General features: G+C 46.6%; 1 long non-coding RNA gene across 1 annotated transcript; it reads right to left on the reverse strand.

The window, feature by feature from the left end:
- Nucleotides 1-11,430: 11,430 nt before the first annotated feature.
- Nucleotides 11,431-21,801, reverse strand: LOC126498000 (uncharacterized). Its single transcript, XR_007590743.1, has 4 exons — nt 21,688-21,801; nt 21,372-21,541; nt 15,818-15,871; nt 11,431-11,997 (listed from the first exon to the last, which is right to left on the reverse strand). It is a non-coding gene; the product is annotated as an uncharacterized lncRNA (long non-coding RNA).
- Between the last annotated feature and the right edge of the window lie 926 nt (nt 21,802-22,727).

A 22,727-nucleotide genomic window follows, 5' to 3' on the forward strand; every position in this document is an offset into this window, starting at 1 on the left:
GGCTGGCCTTGAACTCACAGAAATCCACCTGCTTCTGTCTCCCAAGCGCTGGGATTAAAGGCATGCTCTACTATGCCAGGTTCTCAACCTTTCATATACTTCAGCTCCTTCATGCATAGTTCCTCCTGTTTTGGTGACTCCCAACCAGAAAATCATTTTCATTACAACTTCATGATGGTAATATTGCTACTGTTATGAATTGGATGTAATATCTGTTTTCCAATGGCTTTAGAAGACCCCTATGAACAGGTTGCTAAACTCCAAAGGGTCACAACCCACAGGTTGAGAACCACTGTTTCAGAGGCAAAAACACTTGGATTTCTGAAGGAAAAAAAAAGCTAGACTGGGCATTGGAGAAATGGCTCTGCAGATAAGAATACCAGCTACTCCTCCAGAGGACCCAGGTTTGATTCTCAGCACCACAGAGTAGCATACAGCAGCTGTAACTCCCATTCCAGGGGATCTACTGCCCTCTTCTGGCCTATGCAGACACTACATGCATGCAGTGTACAGACACATACATGCAAGCAAAACACCTAAAAATAAAATGAGAGAAAAAGCACAGCCTGTTCTGAGAAAGAGAGAGAGAGAGAGAGAGAGAGAGAGAGAGAGAGAGAGAGAGAACATGAGATAAATGAAGACTGTAGATAATGCAGAGTACAGATGCTGGGATGGGGGGTGCTAACATGGCTTGCACCATCCTAATGTCATTTCTGTTGCCGCCAGCTGGTTTAGCACCAGGCCTGCCAGACTGAGAGTGCTAAGCACTTCCAGAATGCTTAGCAGAAAGTCAGCAAACAAGGGTCATTTTCCTCTGCTGGGTGTTCTCGGAACTGGTGTGCGGTGTGTATCTGCCGCCGCCTCTTCCAGCCTAGAAAGGATTTGACTTCTGAGGGCTGCAGAGACAGACAGAAAGCTGGTTCCTCTGCATTTTCCACCTGCTGATTGTCTACAGCGGCTCCCTTTCCCTTTCTCCTGCCTCCTCCTGGAGCAAGGTGCTCTGTTTTCTGGTGGTTTCAATCAGTTTGAATCAAGACAGCATGCTCAGTGTTGTCAAGGGATAGTCTGGGTCCAATGACAGAAAGAGCAGGTTCTGTGGCACAGTATGGCAGTGGCAGAAGCTGGACCAGCACAGGAGATGCTGCCAGCTGCCAGGAGAGGCCAGATGGACCAGGGCATGGCAGATTATGACATGAAAATGCCAGACCATTTCCTGGAGGGCAATGGGGGCAGGGCTGCTCTTTTTTTTTTTTTTTTTTTTTTTTTTTGTATTTTATTTGGTCAAGAGTCCTATGCAGCAATCAAAACAACTCTGAGATTCCATCTTATACCTTGAAGAATTGCCAAGATCAAAAACACTGATGACAATTTATGCTGGAGAAGTTGTGGGGGAAAGGGAACACTTCTGCACTTCTGGTGGGAATGCAAGCTGGTACAACCCCTTTGGATGTCAGTGTGGCGATTTCTCAGAAAATTAGGAAACAACCTTCCTCAAGACCCACTATTACCACTTTTGGGTATATATCCAAAGGATGCTCAATTGTACCACAAGGACATGTGCTCAACTATGTTCATAGCAGCTTTGTTTGTCATAGCCAGAACCTGGAAATAACCTAAATGCCCCTCAACCGAAGAATGGATAAGGAAAATGTGGTACATTTACACAATGGAGTACCACACAGCAGAAAAAAATAACGGCAGCTTGAATTTTGCAGGAAAATGGATGGAGCTAGAAAACATTATTTTGAGTGAGGCAACCCAGACACAGAAAGACAATTACCACATGTACTCACTCATAGGTGGTTTTTAAACATAAAGCAAAGAAAGCCAGCCTACAAACCACAATCCCTGAGAATTTAGACAACAATGCAGACACTAAGAGAGACGTACATGGATCTAGTCTACATGGGAAGTAGAAAGTATAAAAAGACAAGATCTCCTGAGTAAATTGGGAGCATGGGGACCTTGGGGGAGGTTTGAAGGGGGGAGGGAAGAGATAGGGAGGGGAGCAGAGAAAAATGTAGAGCTCAATAAATATCAATAAAACTTATTATAAAAAAAAGCCCTATGCATCAAAATATTTGTCTCTTGCCAGGAGGTGGTGGTGCACACCTTTAACCCCAAGACTCGGGAGGCAGAGGCAGGTGGCTCTCTGTGAGTTCAAGGCCAGCCTGGTCTACAAGAGCTAGTTAGTTCCAGGACATCTCAAAAAGCAAAGTAAAACAAAAAAAGGTTTGTTTCTTAGGAAGATCATTCTAGTAACTGGAACCATTTAGAAGCAAGAGAGGAGCAAGCCCAGAGGTCAATGGGAAGACAAACTATGGAGAGATGAAGGCAGGGCAGGGAGAAGGAAAGCAAGGGAGAGAAGAGATAGGAACTAGGAAGCCCAGCCTGGTGGAACACACCTGCAACAGTATGTATCGCTTGGAAATTGGAGGTAGGAGGACCAAGATTTAAGATCAGCCTAAGATGAACATTGAGTTTAAGGCCAGATCAAGGTATATGAAACCTTGTAGAAAGAGAGAGGGCTAGAGAGATGACTCAGAGGTTAAGAGCCCTGGTTGCTCTTCCAGAGGTTCTGAGTTTAATTCCCAGCAAACACATGGTGGCTCACAACCATCTACAGTGGAATCTGATGCCCTCTTCCAGCATAAGGTTGTACATGCAGATAGAGCGCTCACATACATTAAATAAATAAATAAATCTTTTTTAAAAAAAAAAAAAAGGAAAAAGAGAGAGGCAGGAGAGGAGAGAAAAGTAGGTTGTCTGAGTTGTCAGGCTGGGTGGGTACCTGGCTACGGGGGCATGAGATGAAATTATCACTGGGTTTCAGGCTTGGGCATCTGAAGGGTGGTGAAGTACATGGGAGACAAAGTCAAGTACAGACAAGATGGGAATAAGGTGCCCCAGAATCTCACCGGTATGAGAAAATCGCACTGGGGGCCTGCAGGGTTTTGGAACCTAGGCTTTGGGAACTATGGGAGACCATCTTAAGTCGCTGCCATAATTCTCAGCAAAACGTGGACTATCATCTGCACCTGGTCAAAGACCTGGCATGCTTTCCTTTGGAATAATTTTATTCTTTAAAGCTATTTAAATTGTATTTATGTGTGTGTATGGCATGTGTACGTGGCATGTGTGTGTGTGTGGTGTATGTGTACAAATACATGGGTCTGGTGTGTGTATACATGATGTGGTATGTGTGTGGTATGTATGTGTGGGGTATATGTGTGTGTGGTGTGTATATGTGTAGTGTGTGTGTGGTATGGTGTGGTGTGCATATGTATATGTGTGATGTATATATGAAGTTATGTGTGTGTATATGTGTATGCGCATGTGTATATATGTGGGGGTATGTAGTATTTGTGTGTATGTGTAGTATATGTATATATGGTGTGTATGTATGTGGAGTGTATATGTGTGTATGTGTGTGATGTGTGTGTACGTATAATGTCTGTATGGTTTCTATATGTGGTATGTGTATATGTGGTGTATGTATGTGTAGTGTATATGTGTGGTGTGTGTGTTTGTGGTGTGTATGTGTAGTATGTGTATATATGGTGTGTATGTGTATATATGGTGTGTGTTTCTGGTGTGTATGTGTAGTATGTGTATATATTGTGTATGTGTATATATGGTGTGTGTTTGTGGTGTGTATATGTAGTATGTGTATATATGGTGTGTATGTGTATATATGGTCTGTGTGTTTGTGGCATGTATGTGTAGTATGTGTATATATGGTGTGTGTGTTGCAATGCTGGAAGTCAAAGGACCACTACTTTGGGGAATCAGTTTTCCCCTTTCACCACTGTAGCCTCTGGGACTAACCCAAGTCCTCAGCCTTAGTGGCAAGAGCTTTATCCACAAGGTCATCTCAAAAGCCCTTTTATGGGTTTTTGAGATAAGGTTTTGCCCCATGGCACTGGCTATCCAGAGCTGGTTTTGAATTCACTCTTCAGACTAGGCTGGCCTCAAACTTGCAATCCTCCTGCCTCAGCCTCCTGAGTGCTGGGATTACAAGTGTGTGCCTGTTCCTGGTTCTTTTAGAATCTGGAATCTTGGCCTGACATATAAGGCAGTGGGTTCACCCCAATGTGGAGCTTTGTCTTAGTCTGTCCTCCCTAAACAAACGTCACAGCAGGGGCTTACTGTCTGAGGAGGAGAGCCTGAACCTCAGCACAGTGCTGGGATGGAGGAAGGGAGAGCCATGAGCACCTTGGTGACAAGGATGTACCCCTCACTTCTTTGAGTTGCCCATGTGAAGACCCAGCAATTACTGACACAGTAACAGCACTGGACATGCAAGGAGAGGAAGGAGATGGGAGGTACCCACTCCTCATTTTGAGATGAAGGCTGTTGGTACACACTGAGTCAAAACCCAAACAGAATGTAAAGGCCACACAGTGGAAGGAAAGGATGGCAGGAGAGGCAAGGTCCAGGGATGATGCCGACTGTAGACCCTGAAAGGGCTGTCTGTGTGCTGGTCCCGGAAAGGCTGTTCCCACAATCCTCATGAAGTTCTGATGTTTGGGCTATTCCCTTGTGATGTGGGATGTCCTTCTGTATGCTGTGAATATGTGCTGCTTTAGTTGACTGATGAATCAATCTGCTTTGGCCTATGGCAGGGCGGAATATAGCCAGGCAGGAAATCCAAGCAGAGGTAGAGGGAAAAAGAAGGCGGGGTTGAGAGAGACGCCAACAGCCGATGGAGAAGCAAGATATGAGGTAACAAGTCACAAGCCTCATTGTCAAATATGGAATATTAGAAATGGGTTAATTTAGGTTATAAGAGCTAGTTAATAATAAGCCTGAGCTAATAGGCCAAACAGTTTATTTGGGAACTGACAGGTGGGAGAGAAACCCCCGTTACACCCTTGGTTTCATGAGAGCAGGCTAACTCATAGTCTTCCAGTGCTTTCCTTTAGGCTTATAACAGTCACAGACAGTTTCTGCTGCTTAAACCCAAAAGCTCCTAATGAATAGCCGAGGTGAGGGAAAAGGCTGCTGGCAGAGCTCAGGGCAGAGCCTGCTGTTAGCATGAGTGAGACTGTGGGCTCCATTTCCAACATCAAAAAAAGAAAATGGTTAGAGAATAAATCAAATAAAATGTCTTCCTCTGGTATCTCTCCTCCTCTTCCTTTTTGTTTCTAAACTATTTGTATATTATTTGGGGGACACAGACCTCATGAGTTTGTTGGTCTTAAGACTCCCAGATTCACGTGATCCTCACACTTCGGCTTCCTGAGTATCTGGGACTATGGGCATGTGGCATTTCTGGGAAGGTCATAGTGTAAAATTGGAGGCTAAACCTACACCTTTTTTTTTTTAATTTAAATTTTGTTTGCATTTTTGAGACAGGGTTTCTCTGTGTAACCTTGGCTGTCCTGGAACTTCCTCTGTAGACTAGACTGACCTCGAACTCAGAGACCCACTTCCCTCTGCCTCTGCCTCTCCCTCCCAAATGCCAAATGCTGGGATTAAAGGTGTGCGACACCACCGCCCTGCTTTTCTTTTTTTTTTCTCACTATGTAACTAGCCTTGGCTGAGCTGGAACTCCCTACATAGATTAGGCTCGAACTCACAGAGGTCTAACTGCCTCTGTCTCCTGAGTCCTGGGATTAAAGGACTGTCCCATTGTCCCGTTTTGTTTGTTTTGTTTTTCCAATTTAACACAAGCTAGAGTCATTTGAGAAGAAGGAACCTTAATTGAGAAAATGCCCCAAACAGACTGGCATGCGGGCAAGCTTGTGGGGGCATTTTCTTGACTAAAGACTAATGTGGGATGACTCAGCCTACTATGAGTTTGGTCCTACTCTCAAGCAGGTGGTCCGGCATCACGTGAGAAAGCAGACCTCTAATCACAGAATTCCGGAGGCAGAGGCAGGTTGATCTCTGTGAGTCCGAGGCTAGTCTAGTCTACACTAGTGAGTTCCAGGAGAGCCAGGGCTACATAGAGAGACCCTGTCTCAAATAAATAAATAAATAATGGGGAGGGGAGAAGGTGGGGAGCCTGCTGAGCAAGCCACTGAGAGAGCAAGCCACTGAGAGAGCAAGCCACTAAGCAGCATTCCTCCATGGCCTCTGCTTCAGTTCCTGCCTCCTGGGTCTGGTCTTGAGCTCTTGCACAGATTCCGTCAATTATGGACTGAGATGCGGAAGTGTAACAGAACAGATCCTTTCCTCTCCAAGTAGATTTTAACCATGGTACTTTATCCCAGCAATTTTACCCTAACTAAGACACCCAGACACCCACCCAGCCTGCCTGCTTCCTTACCTTCCACTCTTTCGTGTGCCCTTCTTCCTATTCTCCTCTTTTGCCCTCCCTCTCTTGATGGGGTCTTACAAACCCTCAGATGACCACAAATTCACAATGGAGCTAAAGATTGGGTGCTAGGATTCCATAAACCACCATGCTTGGATGGTGGGGGGGGCGGTAGACACACACACACAAATACAGGGACTAGAGGAATAGATCAGCGGGTCAGAGTTCTTGGTTCTTGTTACTCTTTTTTTTGTTGTTGTTTGTTTATTTGGTTGGTTGGTTGGTTTTTTTTTTTGTTTTGTTTTTTTGTTTTTTTGTTTTGCTTTGTTTTGTTTTTTTAAGACAAGTTTTCTCTGTGTTACAGCTCTGGCTGTCCTGGAACTTGCTCTGTAGACCAGGCTGGCCTGTTCAAAGATCTGCCTGCCTCTGCCTCTTGAGTGCTAGGCGTGTGCCCTCACTGCCTGGCTCCATTTACTGTTCTTGCAGAAGACCAGTGTTTGGTTCCCAGTTCCCATGTTGGGCCATTCAGGACTGCCTGTTGACTCCAGAGCCAGGGGATCGAAGGCCTTCTTCTGGCCCCTTCAGGCTTCCACGTGCACATGTATGCACATACACGAAAATAAATAAACACGGGGCTGGAGAGATGGCTCAGAGGTTAAGAGCATTGCCTGCTCTTCCAAAGGTCCTGAGTTCAATTCCCAGCAACCACATGGTGGCTCACAACCATCTGTAATGGAGTCTGGTGCCCTCTTCTGGCCTGCAGGCATACACACAGACAGAATATTATATACATAATAAATAAATATTTAAATAAATAAACACACACACACACACCACACCACACCCAGAGCTGAGCTGACTGCGGTGGCACATTTCTGTAATCCCAGCATCAGGCTGAGGCAGGAAGACCTCCAAGTTTGAGGCCAGATTTTCAACTTAGTTCCAGGACGGCCAGGGCTACATAGCAAGACCCCATGTAAAGCAAATCCACAAACAGAAGAAGACCATGAAGAGCATCGGAAGACAGAACAAAAGGCATCCTCTGAAGAAGCCGAAGCTGGTCGATGTACAGATGCTTCTAATTTCCTTCTTTACCATAGTTTGGTATTTTTCAAATTTTCTAAAATGACATAACATAATTAGGAAATAAATAAATTTGTTTAGGTGAGTAAGCAAACTGTTTTTTATTGTTCTTTAAATGACCAATTTCATGGTTTGAATGTAAATGATTGGCTTTTTTGAAAAAGCGTGGTCAAAAGTTTAAAACTGTACCCATGTGGAGAATGTTCGTCTACCCGAATCGACTTCACAAGTGCCCGAGCTCTCTCAGCCGCATGCTCACTCGCTTCTCCCCTCTTCTCCTCCCTTTGCTTTCTCTTCCCTCACTCCCCCACTTCTCCCCTCTCTTTAGTTTATTGAGACAGTGTATGGTGCACACCTTTAATCCCAGCACTCAGGAGGTAGAGGCAGGTGGATCTCTGTGAGTTCGAGGCCAGCCTGGTCTACAGAGTGAGTTCCAGGACAGCCAGGGATACACCTGTGAGTTCAAGGCCAGCCTGGTCTGCAGAGAAGGTTTCAGGACAGGCAAAAAAGTGACACAGAGAAACCCTGTCTCGAAAAACAAAACAAAACAAAACAAAACAAAACAAAAAAACCCCAGGGCCTTAAGGCCAGGCATGGTGGTGCACACCTTTAATGCACACTTGGAAGGCAGATACAGTTGGGTTTCTGTGAGTTTGAGGCCAGCCTAGTTTAAGACGTGAGTTCCAGGACATCCAGGGCTCTATAGAGGAATCCTGTCTCAAAAATCAAACAAACAAACTAACCCTACATAAATAAGTAATTCCTGAGCCTGTACATTGCCGGACAAACACTCTGAGGTATATCCCCTGCCCCAGTTGTAGCCTAGGTTGGCTTCAACTTGTGCCCCTCCTACCCCACCCTCTTCAGTATTTGCCTACCAGAATGTACTGCCGTGGCTGCCCCCAGTCTTTTGGTTTACTGTCTTAATTTACTTTAATTGCATGTGTGTGGGTGTTTTGCCTGCATGTATGTCTGTGCATCGTGTGTGTGCAGTATCCACAGGGGTGAGAAGAGGGCATCAGATTCCGTGGAATTGGAGTTACAGACAGTTGTGAGTGAGCTACCGTATGGGTGCTGGGAATTGAACCCAGGTCCCCTAGAGGGGCAACCCGTGCCCTTAAATGCCGTGCAGTCTCTCCAGCAGCCCCGCTGCTGTTTGTTTGTTTTGAGACAGGGTCTCACTACATCATCGCCCAGGATTGACCTGGAACTCTTTGTGTAGACCAGGCTGGCCTTGAGTTCACAGTGATCTGCCTGTCTGTGCCTCCAGAATGCTGGGGCTGAAGTTGTGTGCCACCACGTCTTGCCAACCCAGCTTTTTTTCACTTTTTGAGATAGGCTGTCACTAAGTTGGCCATGCTAGCCTGGAACTTGAAATCCTCCTGCTCTGGCCTCCATGTATCTGGGATTATAGGTCTGTACCCTCACTGTGGATTTTGTTGATGATGTATGCTTTAGATATCTCATCTATGAAAAGAGAAATAATGGTACCAATCACATGTTTTGAGGATTAAATCAGTTAGTGAATGTAAAATGATTAGGATTGTGGCTGGCATTTTCCCAAAACTTGGTAAGTCTTAGGTCATCTAGTATTATTGGGCACAATACTGAAAAAGCTTGGCTGTTCATTTTTAATTTAAATTTAATTAAAATGTTATGGAATAATCCTTTTGTACACTGTGAAGATGTGTCTTTGCCAAATTGCCCGCTGTTTGGCTTAATAAAAGAACTGACTGGCCAGTAGTGAGGCAGGAGATATAGGTAAGAAGCAATCAGAGGACTCTGGGAAGAAGGGCGGAGTCTTGGGAGTCATGGGAGATGCAGAGAGAAGCAATATGAACTTGCCATGTTGAAAGAAAGTACCACCACATAGCAAAGGGTAGATGAGAAATGTAGCTTAATTTAAAATGTAGGAGTTAGCCAGTAACCAGCCTGAGCTATTGGCCAAACATTTATAATTAATAATAAGTCTCTGTTTTGGGGAGTGGCTGCCGAGACACAGAGAAATTCTGCTTACAATAATATATGTATGTATATGTGTATGTATATATACGTAATATATACATATATATTTATATTCATTTGTGCATAAGTCTAGGTCAGAGGAAAACAAGCAGGCACCAGTTCACATCTCGGGATTAAAAGCAATTCGTCAGACTTGGTGGCAAGCACCTTTATACACTGAGCCATCTCACTGGCCCCTTTGGCTAGGGTGCAGAGGATGGGTTTCTAGTCCTCGTTTTGCTGTAGTTATGACATGTGACCATGAAGAAGATGCTTCTTGCTCAGCCTCAGTCTCTGATGTAGGAAATCATGTCTAGCACTACTTCTGCCTGAACAGGATCTTCTCTCTAACTCAGGGCCTCCCTCTTGCCTGTCCCCTCTTACCATCCGCCCCAAAAGATATGCCACTGAGTCCCACCTGAGTCCAGTCTTTTTTATTTATTTTGCTTAGTTTTCTGAGACAGAGTCTCATATAGCCCAGTTTGGCCTCAAATTTACTATGTAGCCAAAGCTGGCTTTGAACTCCCAATCTTGTCTTTTCCTTCTTCCTCCTCCTCCTTCTCTTCACCATACCTGGCTCTCTTCTTCTTCTTCTCCGTCTCCTTCTCCTTCTTCTTCTTCATTTTTCAAAACAGTTTTTCTGTGTAATCCTGGCTGTCCTCAAACTCAGAGACTCACCTACCTCTGCTTCCAGAGTGCTAGGATTAAAGGCATATGCTCCACTGCCTGGCTCTAACTATCTCTTCTAACTTAAATTAACCCATTTCTATTAATTTACTTGCTGCCGCGTGGCTCATGACTTTTTACCTCCTCTTGCACACGTCCTGCTTCCTCTGGCAATTCTACCCTTTCTCCTAGAGTTCTGTCTGGCTCTCCCGTCTCTACCTCCTCTTGCCTCACTATTGGCCACTTAGCTCTATGTTAAATCAATGAGAACAACACATCCTCACAGTGTACAAAAAGATTAATCCACAAAAATAGAGCACTCACCTAGCAGGAGCAAGGCTCAGGGTTTGATCTCCAGCACTGCATAAACCAGGCATGGTGGTGTATGCGTGCAATTCTAGGACTTGGGAGAGAATACAGGAGGCTCTTTGAGTGAGCTATAGGAGACCTGTCTCAAAACAGCAAGGCATCACATCTTTTTTTGTTTATTTGTTTGTTTTTTGAGACAGGTTTTCTTTTCTTTTCTTTCTTTTTTTTTTTAGATTTATTTATTTATTATATATACAACATTCTGCCTCCATGTAAGCCCACACGCCAGAGGAGGGTGCCAGATCTCATAACAGATGGTTGTGAGCCACAATGTGGTTGCTGGGAATTAAACTCAGAACCTTTGGAAGAGTAGCCAGTGCTCTTAACCACTGAGCCATCTCTCCAGCCCCTCTTTCTTTTTTTCTTTTTTTTTTCTGTTTTTTTGAGACAGGGTTTCTCTGTAGCTTTGGAACCTGTCCTGGAACTAGCTCTTGTAGACTAGGCTGACCTCGAACTCACAAAGATCCGCCTGCCTCTGCCTCCCAAGTGCTGGGATTAAAGACATGCACCACTACTAACCCACAAAGAAACTAACCAATTATAATGCTGAAAAGGCTCAAAGTTTAAGGACTTGTGCGACATTGTGTTGTAGTAGTAGCTGCGGTGGGCGCGTTCCCGCCCAGCTCCACACGGCTAGCTTTACCTGAAATAATTACACGGAAACTGTATTCTTTTAAACACTGCTTGGCCCATTAGTTTTAACCTCTTATTGGCTAGCTCTTACATATTGATCTAACCCATTTCTAATATTCTGTGTAGCACCACGAGGTGGCTTACCAGGGAAGATCTTAACCTGCGTCTGTCTGGAGTGGGAGAATCATGGCGACTGCCTGACCCGGCTTCTTTCTCCCAGCATTCTGTTCTGTCTACTCCACCCATCCAATTTTCTGTCCTATTAAAGGGCCAAGGCAGTTTCTTTATTTAACCAATGAAATCAACACAAAACAGAAGACTCCCACATCACTGTGTGATGATTCATTGTAATGGGCACAGTGGCCCAGGCCTAGAACCCCAAAACTAAAAAGGCTGAGGAGATGGATCACAAGTTTAAGGCCAGCCTGGCTACATAGTGAGATCCTAGCTCAAAAAAGAAAGAAAGAAAGAAAGAAAGAAAGAAAGAAAGAAAGAAAGAAAGAAAGGAAGGAAGGAAGGAAGGAAGGAAGGAAGGAAGGAGAGGAAAGAGGAAAGGAGAGAAACGGATGGGTGGTGGTGACACATGCCTTAATCCCACCCAGCACTCAGGCACGCGGGAGGCAGAGGCAAGTGGATCTCTTGTGAGTTAGAGGTCAACCTGGTCTACAAGAGCTAATTCCAGGACAGACTCAAAAACTACAGCAAAACCCTGTCTCAAAAAACAAACAAACAAAAAAACCAGAAAAGTAGAGGAATGATAGAAAGAAAAACAGTAAGGAAGTAGGCAGCTGGGGATGTGGCTCAGCTGGTAAGAGCTTGGCTAGCATGTAGCCAGGGACTCCAACTGCAGCACCTCGTAAAGCAGGCATGGTGGTACTTGCCTGTAATTCCAACACTTGGACTGTAGAGGAGAAGGACTGAGAGCACAGGGTCATCTTCAGCTACATAGAGTTCCAGACGAACCTGGTCTCCAAGAAACCCTGTCTCAAAGAACAAAACAAACAAACAAAAAAAACAACCAAAAAAAACCCCCTTATTTTTCATTATAAAATCTCAGTTTTATATATAGTAATGAACTTCAGAAGCACAGGGTGGACAAATGGATCAGTAACACATAGAACAGACTCTAGAAACAGACACACATATTTGGAGAAGGCCTCTGTGATTCCCTGGTGGGAAAAGGGTCACACACGCATACACAAACACACACTTATACACACACACTCCTATAGCCCCACACACTCATACACCCCTCTACTCATATACCCCTCCACACATACACACCCCCAAACACTCCTAAACCACACACACTCCTATACCCCCCATACTCCTATACCACACACATACACACACATATACATTCCTACTTCCCCACACTCTTCTACACCACACACACACACACACACACACACATACACAAAAGAAAAGGCACTAAGCTCAATGTGACAGTGTACACCTGCAATCTCACACTTGGGAAGCTGAGTAGGTCAGGAGCTCTGTTAGTTCCCAGCCTGGGAAGGTCTGATTTCCAAAACTGAAAGGGAGGGAGGAAGGAAACACTGAGGTTGTAGCTCAGTGTAGAATGTGTGCCTAGCACTTCTGTGACCCTGGTTACTCTACTGAGCTGTGGCTACGTGAGTACGGAAGACTGTTCTGGACACTGGAAAATGTTGAAGTGATTTTTTATTTGGTTGGGTTTTTGTTTTGTTTTGTTTTTCTTGGAGACAGGGTTTCTCTGTGTAGCTTTGGAGCCTGTCTTGGGACTTGCTCTGTAGACCAGGCTGGCCCTAAACTCACATAGATCCGCCTGCCTCTACCTCCTGAATGCTGGAATCAAAGGCTTATGCCACCACTGCCCAGCTTGTTTTGTGTGTTTGTTTGTTTTCAAGACAGGCTGCTCTATGTGTAACAGTTCTGGTTGTCCTGGAACTCTCTGTAGGCCAGGCTATCCTCGAACTCACAGAGATCTGCCTGCCTCTGCCTTCTGAGTACTGGATTAAAGGCTTGAACCATCACTACCCAGCTTCAAGTTTTTAAAATTAAAACTAATTACATTTATTTGGTTTTGGTTTTTCGAGATAAGTTTTCTCTGTGTAGCCCTGGCTGTCCTGGAACTTACTCTGTAGACCAGGCTGGTTTTGAACTTAGAGATACATCTGTCTCTGCTTCCTGAGTGCTGGGATTATAGGTGTGCATCACCACTGCTGTGTGTGTGTGTGTGTGTGTGTGTGTGTGTGTGTGTGTGTGTAGGAAACCATTCTCTCCTTCAGTCATGTCGGGGAATTGAGATACTCAGGATGTCAGGTTAGGTAGCAATTGCTTTACCTTGTTGGGCCATCTCAATAACCCCTATGTTCTGGATTTCTATGTAAGTGGTAGCTGTAGGATATTTGTACACCGTGTGAAGATATATTGCTGTGGTTGATTTAATAAAGAGCTGAATAGCTAGGCAGAAAGAAGCTAGGCGGGACTTCCAGGGACAGTGAGGACTCTGGGAAGAAGAAAGGCCGTCGTCAGCCAGACTCGAAGGGAGCAGCGAGGGCAGTATGGTGAGATATGGTAATAAGCCACTTAACAGAATGTAGATTAAAATAAATGGGTTAATTCAAGTTATAAGAGCTAGTGGGACAAGCCTAAGCTAAGGCTGAGCTTTCATAATTAATAAGGAGTCTCTACATCATTATTTGTGAGCTGGCAGCCCAAAGATAAATCTGTCTACGGTGGTAGATTATAATTCAGGGGGTACTCTTTAGATTTAGGAAATCTGGAGCTGGAGAGGTGGCTCAGTGGTTAGGAACATGCACTGCTTGCACTTCCAGAGAACCCTGGTTCAACTCCTAAGACCCACATCAAGTGGTTCACAACTGCTCTTAACTCCTTCTCTAGAGAATCTAAAGCCTCTGGCACACAGGTGTACATACATCCATACACACAATTTAAAAATACAGTAAGTTAAAAAGAAAATGTTTAAGCTGAGCAGTGGTGGGGCATGCTTTAATCCTAGAGGCAGCCAGGTGGTGGTTTAACATGCCTTTAATCCCAGCACTCGGGAGGCAGAGGCAGGCAGATCTTTGTGAGTTCGAGGCCAGCCTGGTCTACAAGAGCTAGTTCCAGGACAGGCTCCAAAGCCACAGAGAAACCCTGTCTCGAAAAACAGAACAAAACAAAACAAAACAAAATCCTAGAGGCAGGTGAATCTCTGTGAGTTGGGAGCCAATCCTGATCCACAGAGCCTGTTAGTACTAGGACAGCCAGGGCTACACAAAGAAATCTTGTCTAAAAAAAAAAATGTTTAAAAGATTTAGGAAATCTAAGCACTCAGAAAATAAAAGCAGGCAGGTCACCAATTTTAAGGTGAATGTAAGTAACACAGCAAGATATTAAGATGCTAGTTCAAGGGGCTGGGGAGATGGCTCAGTGGTTAAGAGCATTGCCTGCTCTTCCAAAGGTCCTAAGTTCAATTTCCCGGCAACCACATGGTGGGCTCACAACCATCTGTAATGGGGTCTGGTGCAGACATACACACAGACAGAATATCGTATACATAATAAATAAATAAATATTTTTAAAAAAAGATGCTAGTTCAAAAAGCCCATAATAGATAAACAGCTAAGGGAATCTATATCTTGTGTCTTAGTTAGGGTTTGTATTGCCTTGATGAAATACCAGGACCAAAAGCCAGCTGGGGAAAAAAGGATTTATTGAGCTTACACTTCCACATTGTCATCTATCATTGATGGGAACCAGGACAGGAACTCAAACAGGACAGGAAACTGGAGGCAGGAGCTGATGCAGAAGCCATAGAGGGATGCTACTTACTGGCTGCTTCCTTAGCTTGTTCAACCTGCTTTCTTTTAGAACCCAGGCTCAAGAAGAGCTGCACTTGCCTTTAATTCCAATACTTGGGAGGCAGAGGTGGGTGGATCTCTGTGAGTTCAAGGCCAGCCTGGTCTACAGAGCTAGTTCTAGGACAGGCTCCAAAACTACAGAGAAACCCTATCTTGAAAAACAGAACAAAACAAAAGAACCCAGGACCCCCCAACCCAGGGATAGACCCACCCACACTGTACTGGGCCCTCCCCCATCAATCACTAAAGAAAATGTTAAAAATTAAAAAAAAAAAAAAAAAAGAGGCAGTCGGTGGTGGCACACCTCTTTAATCCCAGCACTCAGGAGGCAGAGATAGGCAGATCTCTGTGAATTCGAGGCCGGCCTGGTCTACAAGAGCTAGTTCCAGGACAGCTAGGGCTGTTACACAGAGAAACCCTGTCTCAAAATACAAATAAACAATCAAAGGGCCCATATCTGTCTATAAGCCTAGCACTTCCTGACGTAGAAGCAGACAGATCTCTTTGAGTTTGAGGCCAATCTGGTCTACAGAGCTAATTCCAGGACAGCCAAGACTACACAGAGAAACCGTGTCTGGAAAAAAAAAGAAAAGAAAAGAAAAAAAAAAGAAAAGAAAAGGAAAAAGGAAAAACAAAAACAAACAAACCAGGCTGGCTTTGAACTCACAGAGATCCGCCTGCCTCTACCTCCTAGGTGCTGGGATTAAAAGCATGCACCACCATCTTTTGGCCTCTTTTTCTTTCTTTTTGAGGCCAGGTCTCTCAACATGGCTGTCCTGGAGCTCTCTATGTAAATCAGGCTGGCCTCAAACTTACAGAGATCCTCCTGCCACCACCTTCGGAGTGCTGGAATCAAAGGCATGTGCCACTATGACAGGAGTTTTTTTTTTTAATTTTTATTTATTTGTTTATTATTTGTGCAGTATGTGTGTGCATGCCACAGTACACTTACAGAGGTCATAGAACAACTTGCAGGAGTCTGTTCTCTTCCTCCACCCTGTGGGTCCTAGGGATTAAATTCAGATCATCAGACTTAGCAGAAGTGCCTTACCCTCTGAGCTGCCTTACTGGCTCCCTTTCCCACCTTCTGACCTGTGCTAGTGCCTTATGGGCTCTTCCCAAGCCCTTTGTTAACTCTTTCTATGCTCTTAGAACTCCAGGGCCATGTGGCCATCATTGTTCTCTAGTTCCACAGCGCCACGGCTCATGGACATTGAGAGGACAGGTGTACCGCCTACCTCTCGGCTGGATGTTCTCAATTCCCCTACCCATGACCTGCTTCTGACCAACGTTAGTCCAGCTCCGCACCCCAGAAGTCTGATTTCTGTGGACCTAGGAAATCTGGCCTCTGGTTCAACTCATGGGAGGCCCCAGCAGGAGAGAGAAATCCATTCCTCTCCTCTGGGGTCAAGGCTCTGTCGGGTGGCCCACTCCCATGGTCACCCAGTCAGAACTGTAGAGGTAAGGCTCCCCTCTTAGGCTGATCCCAGGTATCCCAGCATTCCCTGTAAGCTAGCTTTCTTTCTTTCTTTCTTTCTTTCTTTCTTTCTTTCTTTCTTTCTTTCTTTCTTTCTTTCTTTATTATGTATACAATATTCTGTCTGCAGGCCAGAAGAGGGCACCAGACCTCATTACAGATGGTTGTGAGCCACCATGTGGTTACTGGGATTTGAACTCAGGACCTTTGGAAGAACAGGCAATGCTCTTAACCACTGAGCCATCTCTCCAGCCCCCCCTGTAAGTTTTCTAATCCTCTTCATCTATGTTAAGGACAGTGGTCCATTGGTATCCACGGGGGATTGTTTCTAGTACCCCAGGCAGATCCACAGAGGTTCAAGTCCCTTGTTTACATATGGCCTGTCACATCCTTTTGTGTGACTTTGTCATCTTAAGATTCCAATACTATGAAATGCTGTAGAAATACTGTCATCTAGAGAATAATCACAAAGGATCTCTTTTGGTTTTTGAGATATGTAGCCCATGCTGGCCTGAAGTTTCCAATCCCCCTGCCTCTACCTCCTAAGTGCTATGAATACGGATACCAGTATGCCCAGTTTTATGCAGTGCTGGGAATCCAACCCAGGGCTTTATGCTTGCCGGACAAGCACTCTACTAACTGAGTGACCTAAACTCTATGTCCTGACACTTTCTGTCCATTTTGCTCTGTGATTGGCTACATCTGAAATGCAGAGCCCAAGAATCGGGGGGGGGGGGTAACTGCCAGACTTCTGTTAAACTCTTGGAGGAGCCCTTTCGGCGGCTGCCCATTTCCTGCTGGCAAACTGGCACCCACCGTCAGCACCCTCAATCTTTTCGTTGTCAGCTTTCTCCATCACTTGGCTGTGAGAGCCCATGCTCCCTTGGATGGAGACTCAGTAATAACTCACAGGTGTGGGGGTGGGGAGGGCGCTAGGACCCACGTGATCAGTCTTGTGGGGCTGACAGAGAGCAGAACAGATGTCTTCAGGGTGGAGTAAAGCAGGGGACCCTGGAGGCAGCTCCAAGGAGGCAGCTCTGGGAACTTTCCAGAAGAGAGATCAAAACCGGGAGGGCTCCTTCCCTTGGGGCACCCAGGAACTGAGTGTCTACCTGTCACCAAGGTTTAGAAATGAGATTGCTGCCCACCTTAAGGAAAAGAAATAGCGTGAGGTTTCTTCTCTAGCCCACAACATGCTAGAATCTTCCAAGCGCAGAAAAAGAAGCTAACACCCCATGGGAGGCTAGAAACATCTTTGCACTAGACTGCGGTAGTCCACAGCCTGTCAAGAGCCTCTCCCTGGGCTCTGAGAACTTCCCAGGCCCCTCAAGCCCAGCACTCATGCCTTAAGTCCTAAGTCATGGCTGTCCACACCCTCAGCATGCCCTGCCCGGAGTCTCCACCCAGGGTCTTTCCCCATGAGGTAATCAGCAGATCGCTCTCCTCAGGCTCTCAACAGGAAGTTCCTCTGGGTGGGCTCTGCCCACCTCTCTGGTGCCCCTCACTCAGTGTGCCCAGCACTGGCTTCTTGCTGTGCCTCCCCCAATTAAGCAGATTTCTGCCTCAGGTTTGTGCTTTGGAAGTGTCCCCTCTTCTGGAACACACTCTCTGGAAATGTCAGACTGTGAGTGCGTAGTGAGCAGATCCCGCAGTGTGTCACCCAAATCTACCTTTTGGGGTGAGGCTCTCGTTCCTCCGGTGGCAGAGAACACTGCTAGCAACAGGTGTCATGACTGTCCCTCAACAGACAGCTGACAGCTGGCCCCTTCCTGGGTGCCAAGTCCATGGCTGTTCAGAGCCGTTCAAATCCCCCAGCCTGTGGCCTCAAGCAGGGACAAAGCAAGGCTCTCCTGGAGGGCACTTCCAGCTCCGGTGCCTGTGGGAGCCAGCGAAGGTTCTATGGTGCCTGCTACCCAGTCTACCTTTTCCCTTAACAGAAATTCTTCCCACTGTGACTCAGCCACAGGAGTCCCCAGTGCTCTAAATGAATGTCCTGACCAGTTCCAGCGTCCTAGGTGTCCCTGTCCTCAGCACAGTGCCAGCATCATTGTCTCTGCCATAAACAATGTTTCTCCAGTCACCCGAGGACCCTTTCTGTGTGTGTGTGTGTGTGTGTGTGTGTGTGTGTGTGTGATGTGATGTATGTGGTGTGTACAGTACAGAGGCCAGAGGAAGATGCTAAGTGTCCTGCTCTATCATTGTGTATCTCCTTTTCATGAGACATTGACTCTGGATCTAGGCAGGTGACTAGCAAGTCCCAGTGGTCCTTTGTCTCTGTCCCTTGAAGCTCTGGGTTTACAGACACGCATGGTTATTCCTGTTCCCCCCTTCCCCTCCCCTATGACAGGGTTTCCCTGTCTGTCTTGGAACTCACTATGTAGCTCAGGCTGGCCTTGAACTCAGAGATCCTTCTGCCACCACCAACTGGCACCCTGGCTTTTTATGTGGGTGCTAAGGGTACACAGCAAGTGATCTTACACATTAAGCCATTTCCTTAGCCCCATCCTTCTCTTTTTTATTTTAGTAATTCTGCATTTATTCATTAAAAAATCTATTCATCTGGGCATGGGGATACATAACTTTAATCCCAGCACTTCAGGAGGCAGAGACAGGCAGATCTCTGTGAGTTAGAGACCAGCCTGCTCTACATAGAGATTTCCAAGATAGCCAGGAATACATAGAGAGACCCTGTCTCAAATAAATATATACATAAATACATTTTAAATAAATAGTATTAAAAAATAAAAAAGTAATATTTATGTATATATTTGTTGAGACAGTTTATGCTTCATAGCTCAGGCTGGGTTTGAACTCATGATGCCGCAGCGCAGGTCCTCTCTTGCCACCCCCTCCACCTATCCCCAGTCCTCTGCCTGGCTGACAGATCTTGCCAAATCGGGGACTACAGGTATGCAGCACCTTGCCTAGCTTTTGCCACCCTTCTGAAACTTCCCCTTTTGTTGTTTGGTTCATGCATTTCCTCTCTTCTTCATGTGTTTCCTGAGAGCTGCCCCCTGTGCTGTCTGTCACTAATGCTGGTGACAGAGCTGGGTACATAGCTGGTGCTCACTGTTTGTGGACTGTGAGTGACTGTGGGTGAGGCTCGCCTTTTCTATTCCCCCTACCCTGCCCCCAGCCCCCGAGTTGGGCGTCAGCCCCTCCCCACTGTGACCCTGGCTGAGCTGGGGCCTCCAGGGAGGATGAAGCCTGCAGCCTCCTTGGCTGCCTGCCCTGTATTGATCAAAGCTGGGAGGCCTGCTGGCTGAGGTCTGTCCCAGTGTGGGGGCGGGGCAGGGCAGGGGATTTAGGTTGAGATCTGTCCGAGGCTTGCCTGCGGCCTTGTAAGGCTGCTGGAGACCCATCTGGTGTAGGGACTGGCTGTATTCCTTCCTCAGACTTCCCAGGGGAAGCCGAAGCAACCCCAGGAGAATGGGCGGCGGGAGTGAGCCCGGTACATAGGCAGGCTGTGTCATGCAAAATCATGTATTGGCCACATATCTGTCCATGACTGTCCCACTACGCTCCCTTTGGGCAGAAGTCTTTTTTTCTCTTTCTCTTTCTCCTTCTCCCTTTTCTTCTTGTTTTGAGATAGAGTCTTTCAAAAACTTTTTTTCAGTCGAGAGGTTGTAGTAGCACACGCCTTTAATCCCAGCACTCATGAGACAGGGTAGGCAGATCTCTGAGTTCGGGACCAGCCTAGTCTAACAAGTGAGCTCCAGGACAATTAGAGGTAATACATTGAAACCCTGTCTCAAAAAACCAAACTACTACTAATAATAATGATAAAATAAGTAAATAACGTTTTATAACATTTACATGTAGTAGTGGTGGGAGTGAGGGTTGCATAACACCCGTATGAAGGTCAGAACACACAACAACTTGTGGGAGTAAGTTCTTACCTTCCTGCCTGTGGGTCGCAGGCTTAAACTCGGTTGTCAGGCTTGACAGCCAGTACTTTTACTTGTTGATCGCCTTGCTAACACTGGGGACAGGATCCCTGTAGTTCAGGCTGGCCAGGGGTTGACCATGTAGCTGAGCATCATCAGGAGGTTCTGGTCCTCTTGCTTTCACCTTCGAAAGGCTGGGGTTGGAGGTGCGCAAAACCTGATTTCCCTACGATGCTGGACCCAGGGTCCATGTATTCTACAGATGTCACCACCTGGCCTATGCTCACAACCCCACTTGCACACATGTTCTTACATAACACGGAGAGACTAGGTAAAAGGCACGCCTGTTTGGTAGATGAGTAAATTCAAGCCCCCAAAGCATCCTGATGGCTCAGGGTCACATGACAGGTTTGTTTGTTGATTCTTCCTCTACACAGTATATATTGCTCCCTGGCAGCCCCCATGCCAGGACAGTCGGAGGAACAGGCCATCCTGTGCTCAGGAAGGAGTAGGTATTTCATGGCAGCTCAGGGAGTGCTGGGGGGCCCTGGGATCTCCAGGCAGCACCTAGGCTAGCCTCAAACTCTCATTCTGTCAACCCAAGCCCCTTCCTGAAGGATTTAAGACTGTGTTGAGCAGTTGTTTTAAATTTCCGGGCAGGGGGCTGCAAGGGGGCAGGGGAGGGGTGCTGCAGGCTGTCTAGGGTGTGGGCTGCTATTTACCAGGGCCACTTGTGGGATGCAGTGTTCTAGGCTGGGGAGGGGGGGGGCGCCTACAATTGCTTCCAGCTGGGCTGTCAGCCAGGCAGAGGCCTGGGGATAGGTGGAGGGGGTGGCAAGAGAGGATCCCGATGCTTAAAAGGTCCCTTCCCACCTAGTGTCCCCCTGCCTTGTCGGGTGACTGCTCCTGCTCGGCCATCAGGCCTGGCAGGGCATCCCTGAACAGAAAAATGTATCTATAAACCGGGACTCCATCCGGCTGAGCCTGCCCTGAGCTTTATGGCCCTTCTGCACTTAATCTTCCATTTCCTCTCCCTGCTCCATCTCCCCGCTCACTTCCCCTCTTTCCCTGGAGGACTTGCTCAGCAACACGGTGAGCCCCTGCTCCGCCCTTCCCCCACAAGTCCCTTTGTCGGAAAGTACCTGTGTGGACCGCTGTCCCTGCTGCCATGCTCTTTCTCCGTCTTCGTTTCCTCTGTGCGGCAACCATAGTGGATAAACCCTGCCTGGCACGCAATGAGCCCCCGGGTGCTTCTGTACCCACACGACAGGCTCCTTAGCCAGCTGCTGAGCCCCCAGCTTCCTCTTCTCCCCTGAAACAAACCCTAGACTTCAGCCAAACTAAGCTACAGCAGAGTCAAGGTTTCTGCTTTGCTCTTTGTCCCCATGGCCTGTGTGATCCTGGCGACCAGGTACCACCTTTGTCATCCCACAGGCCTCCCTCAGGTCCCAGACATACCCCTCCTAGGACCCAGGAGTTCTTTTCTCAGAAACACTGGGCTAGCAAGAGAGTTTGAGAGCAAAGGCACCTGCAGGGCAAGCATGGAGTTCAACGCCCCAGCCGCCCCAGCCGCCCCAGCCGCCCCAGCCTACATTAAAGGAAAAAGGAGAGAACCAGTTCCATGATGTTGTCCTCTGACCTCCCCATGAACTTGGACCCTCACACAAACATCTTGCACATGTGTTAGTAAACATATACACATACTCAAACGTGCTAATAACACTTTTTAGCTTTCAAGATGGGGTGTTATCATTCATAAAGGTGGGTGAGACCCAAGGCTGATCCCACAGGGGGCTGTGGTGGGTCACCGAGGTCTTGGCTGGTCCCCTTAGTTGGAGACTGGGGCTGGTGATTTCTCTGTATAGCTTTAGAGTCTGTCCTGGAACTAGCTCTGTCGACCACCTTGGCCTTGAACTCACAGAGATCTGCCTGTCTCTGCCTCCCGAATGCTGGGGTTAAAGGCATGCGCCACCACTGCCCAGCTAACACACATTTTTAAATTAAAAGAATAATAAAGGTATGGACATGGTGGCACACACCTTGAATCCCAGAGCTGGAGAGGCAGCGGCAGGTGGATCTCTGTGAGTTCCATGCCAGCCTGGTCTACATAGTAAAAACTATACAGTGAGACCTAGTCTTGAAAACCAAAATGAACAAACAAAAGCCCAGTGTGGACAGTTCCTGAGAAACAACATCTAAAGTTTACCTCTAGCCTCCAGACCCATGGACACACAGGCACACACACACACACACACACACGTACACACGCACACACACACCACACACGTACGTACGCACACACACACCACACGCACACACACGCCCATACATGCACACATACACACACACATACACGCCATACATGCACACACGCATGCGCACACACACACGCACGCACGCATGCACACACATACGCACACGGATGCTAATAATGGGAGGAGACAGAGGTGAAGGAACTTTGTGTGTTCTAGAAGACCACATCAGGAGAAAATACAAAG

The sequence above is a fragment of the Alexandromys fortis genome, unplaced genomic scaffold (assembly GCF_014885135.2).
Source record: "Alexandromys fortis isolate MF-2015 unplaced genomic scaffold, M_Fortis_MF-2015_v1.1 scaffold_13, whole genome shotgun sequence".
Taxonomy (NCBI): Eukaryota; Metazoa; Chordata; class Mammalia; order Rodentia; family Cricetidae; genus Alexandromys; species Alexandromys fortis.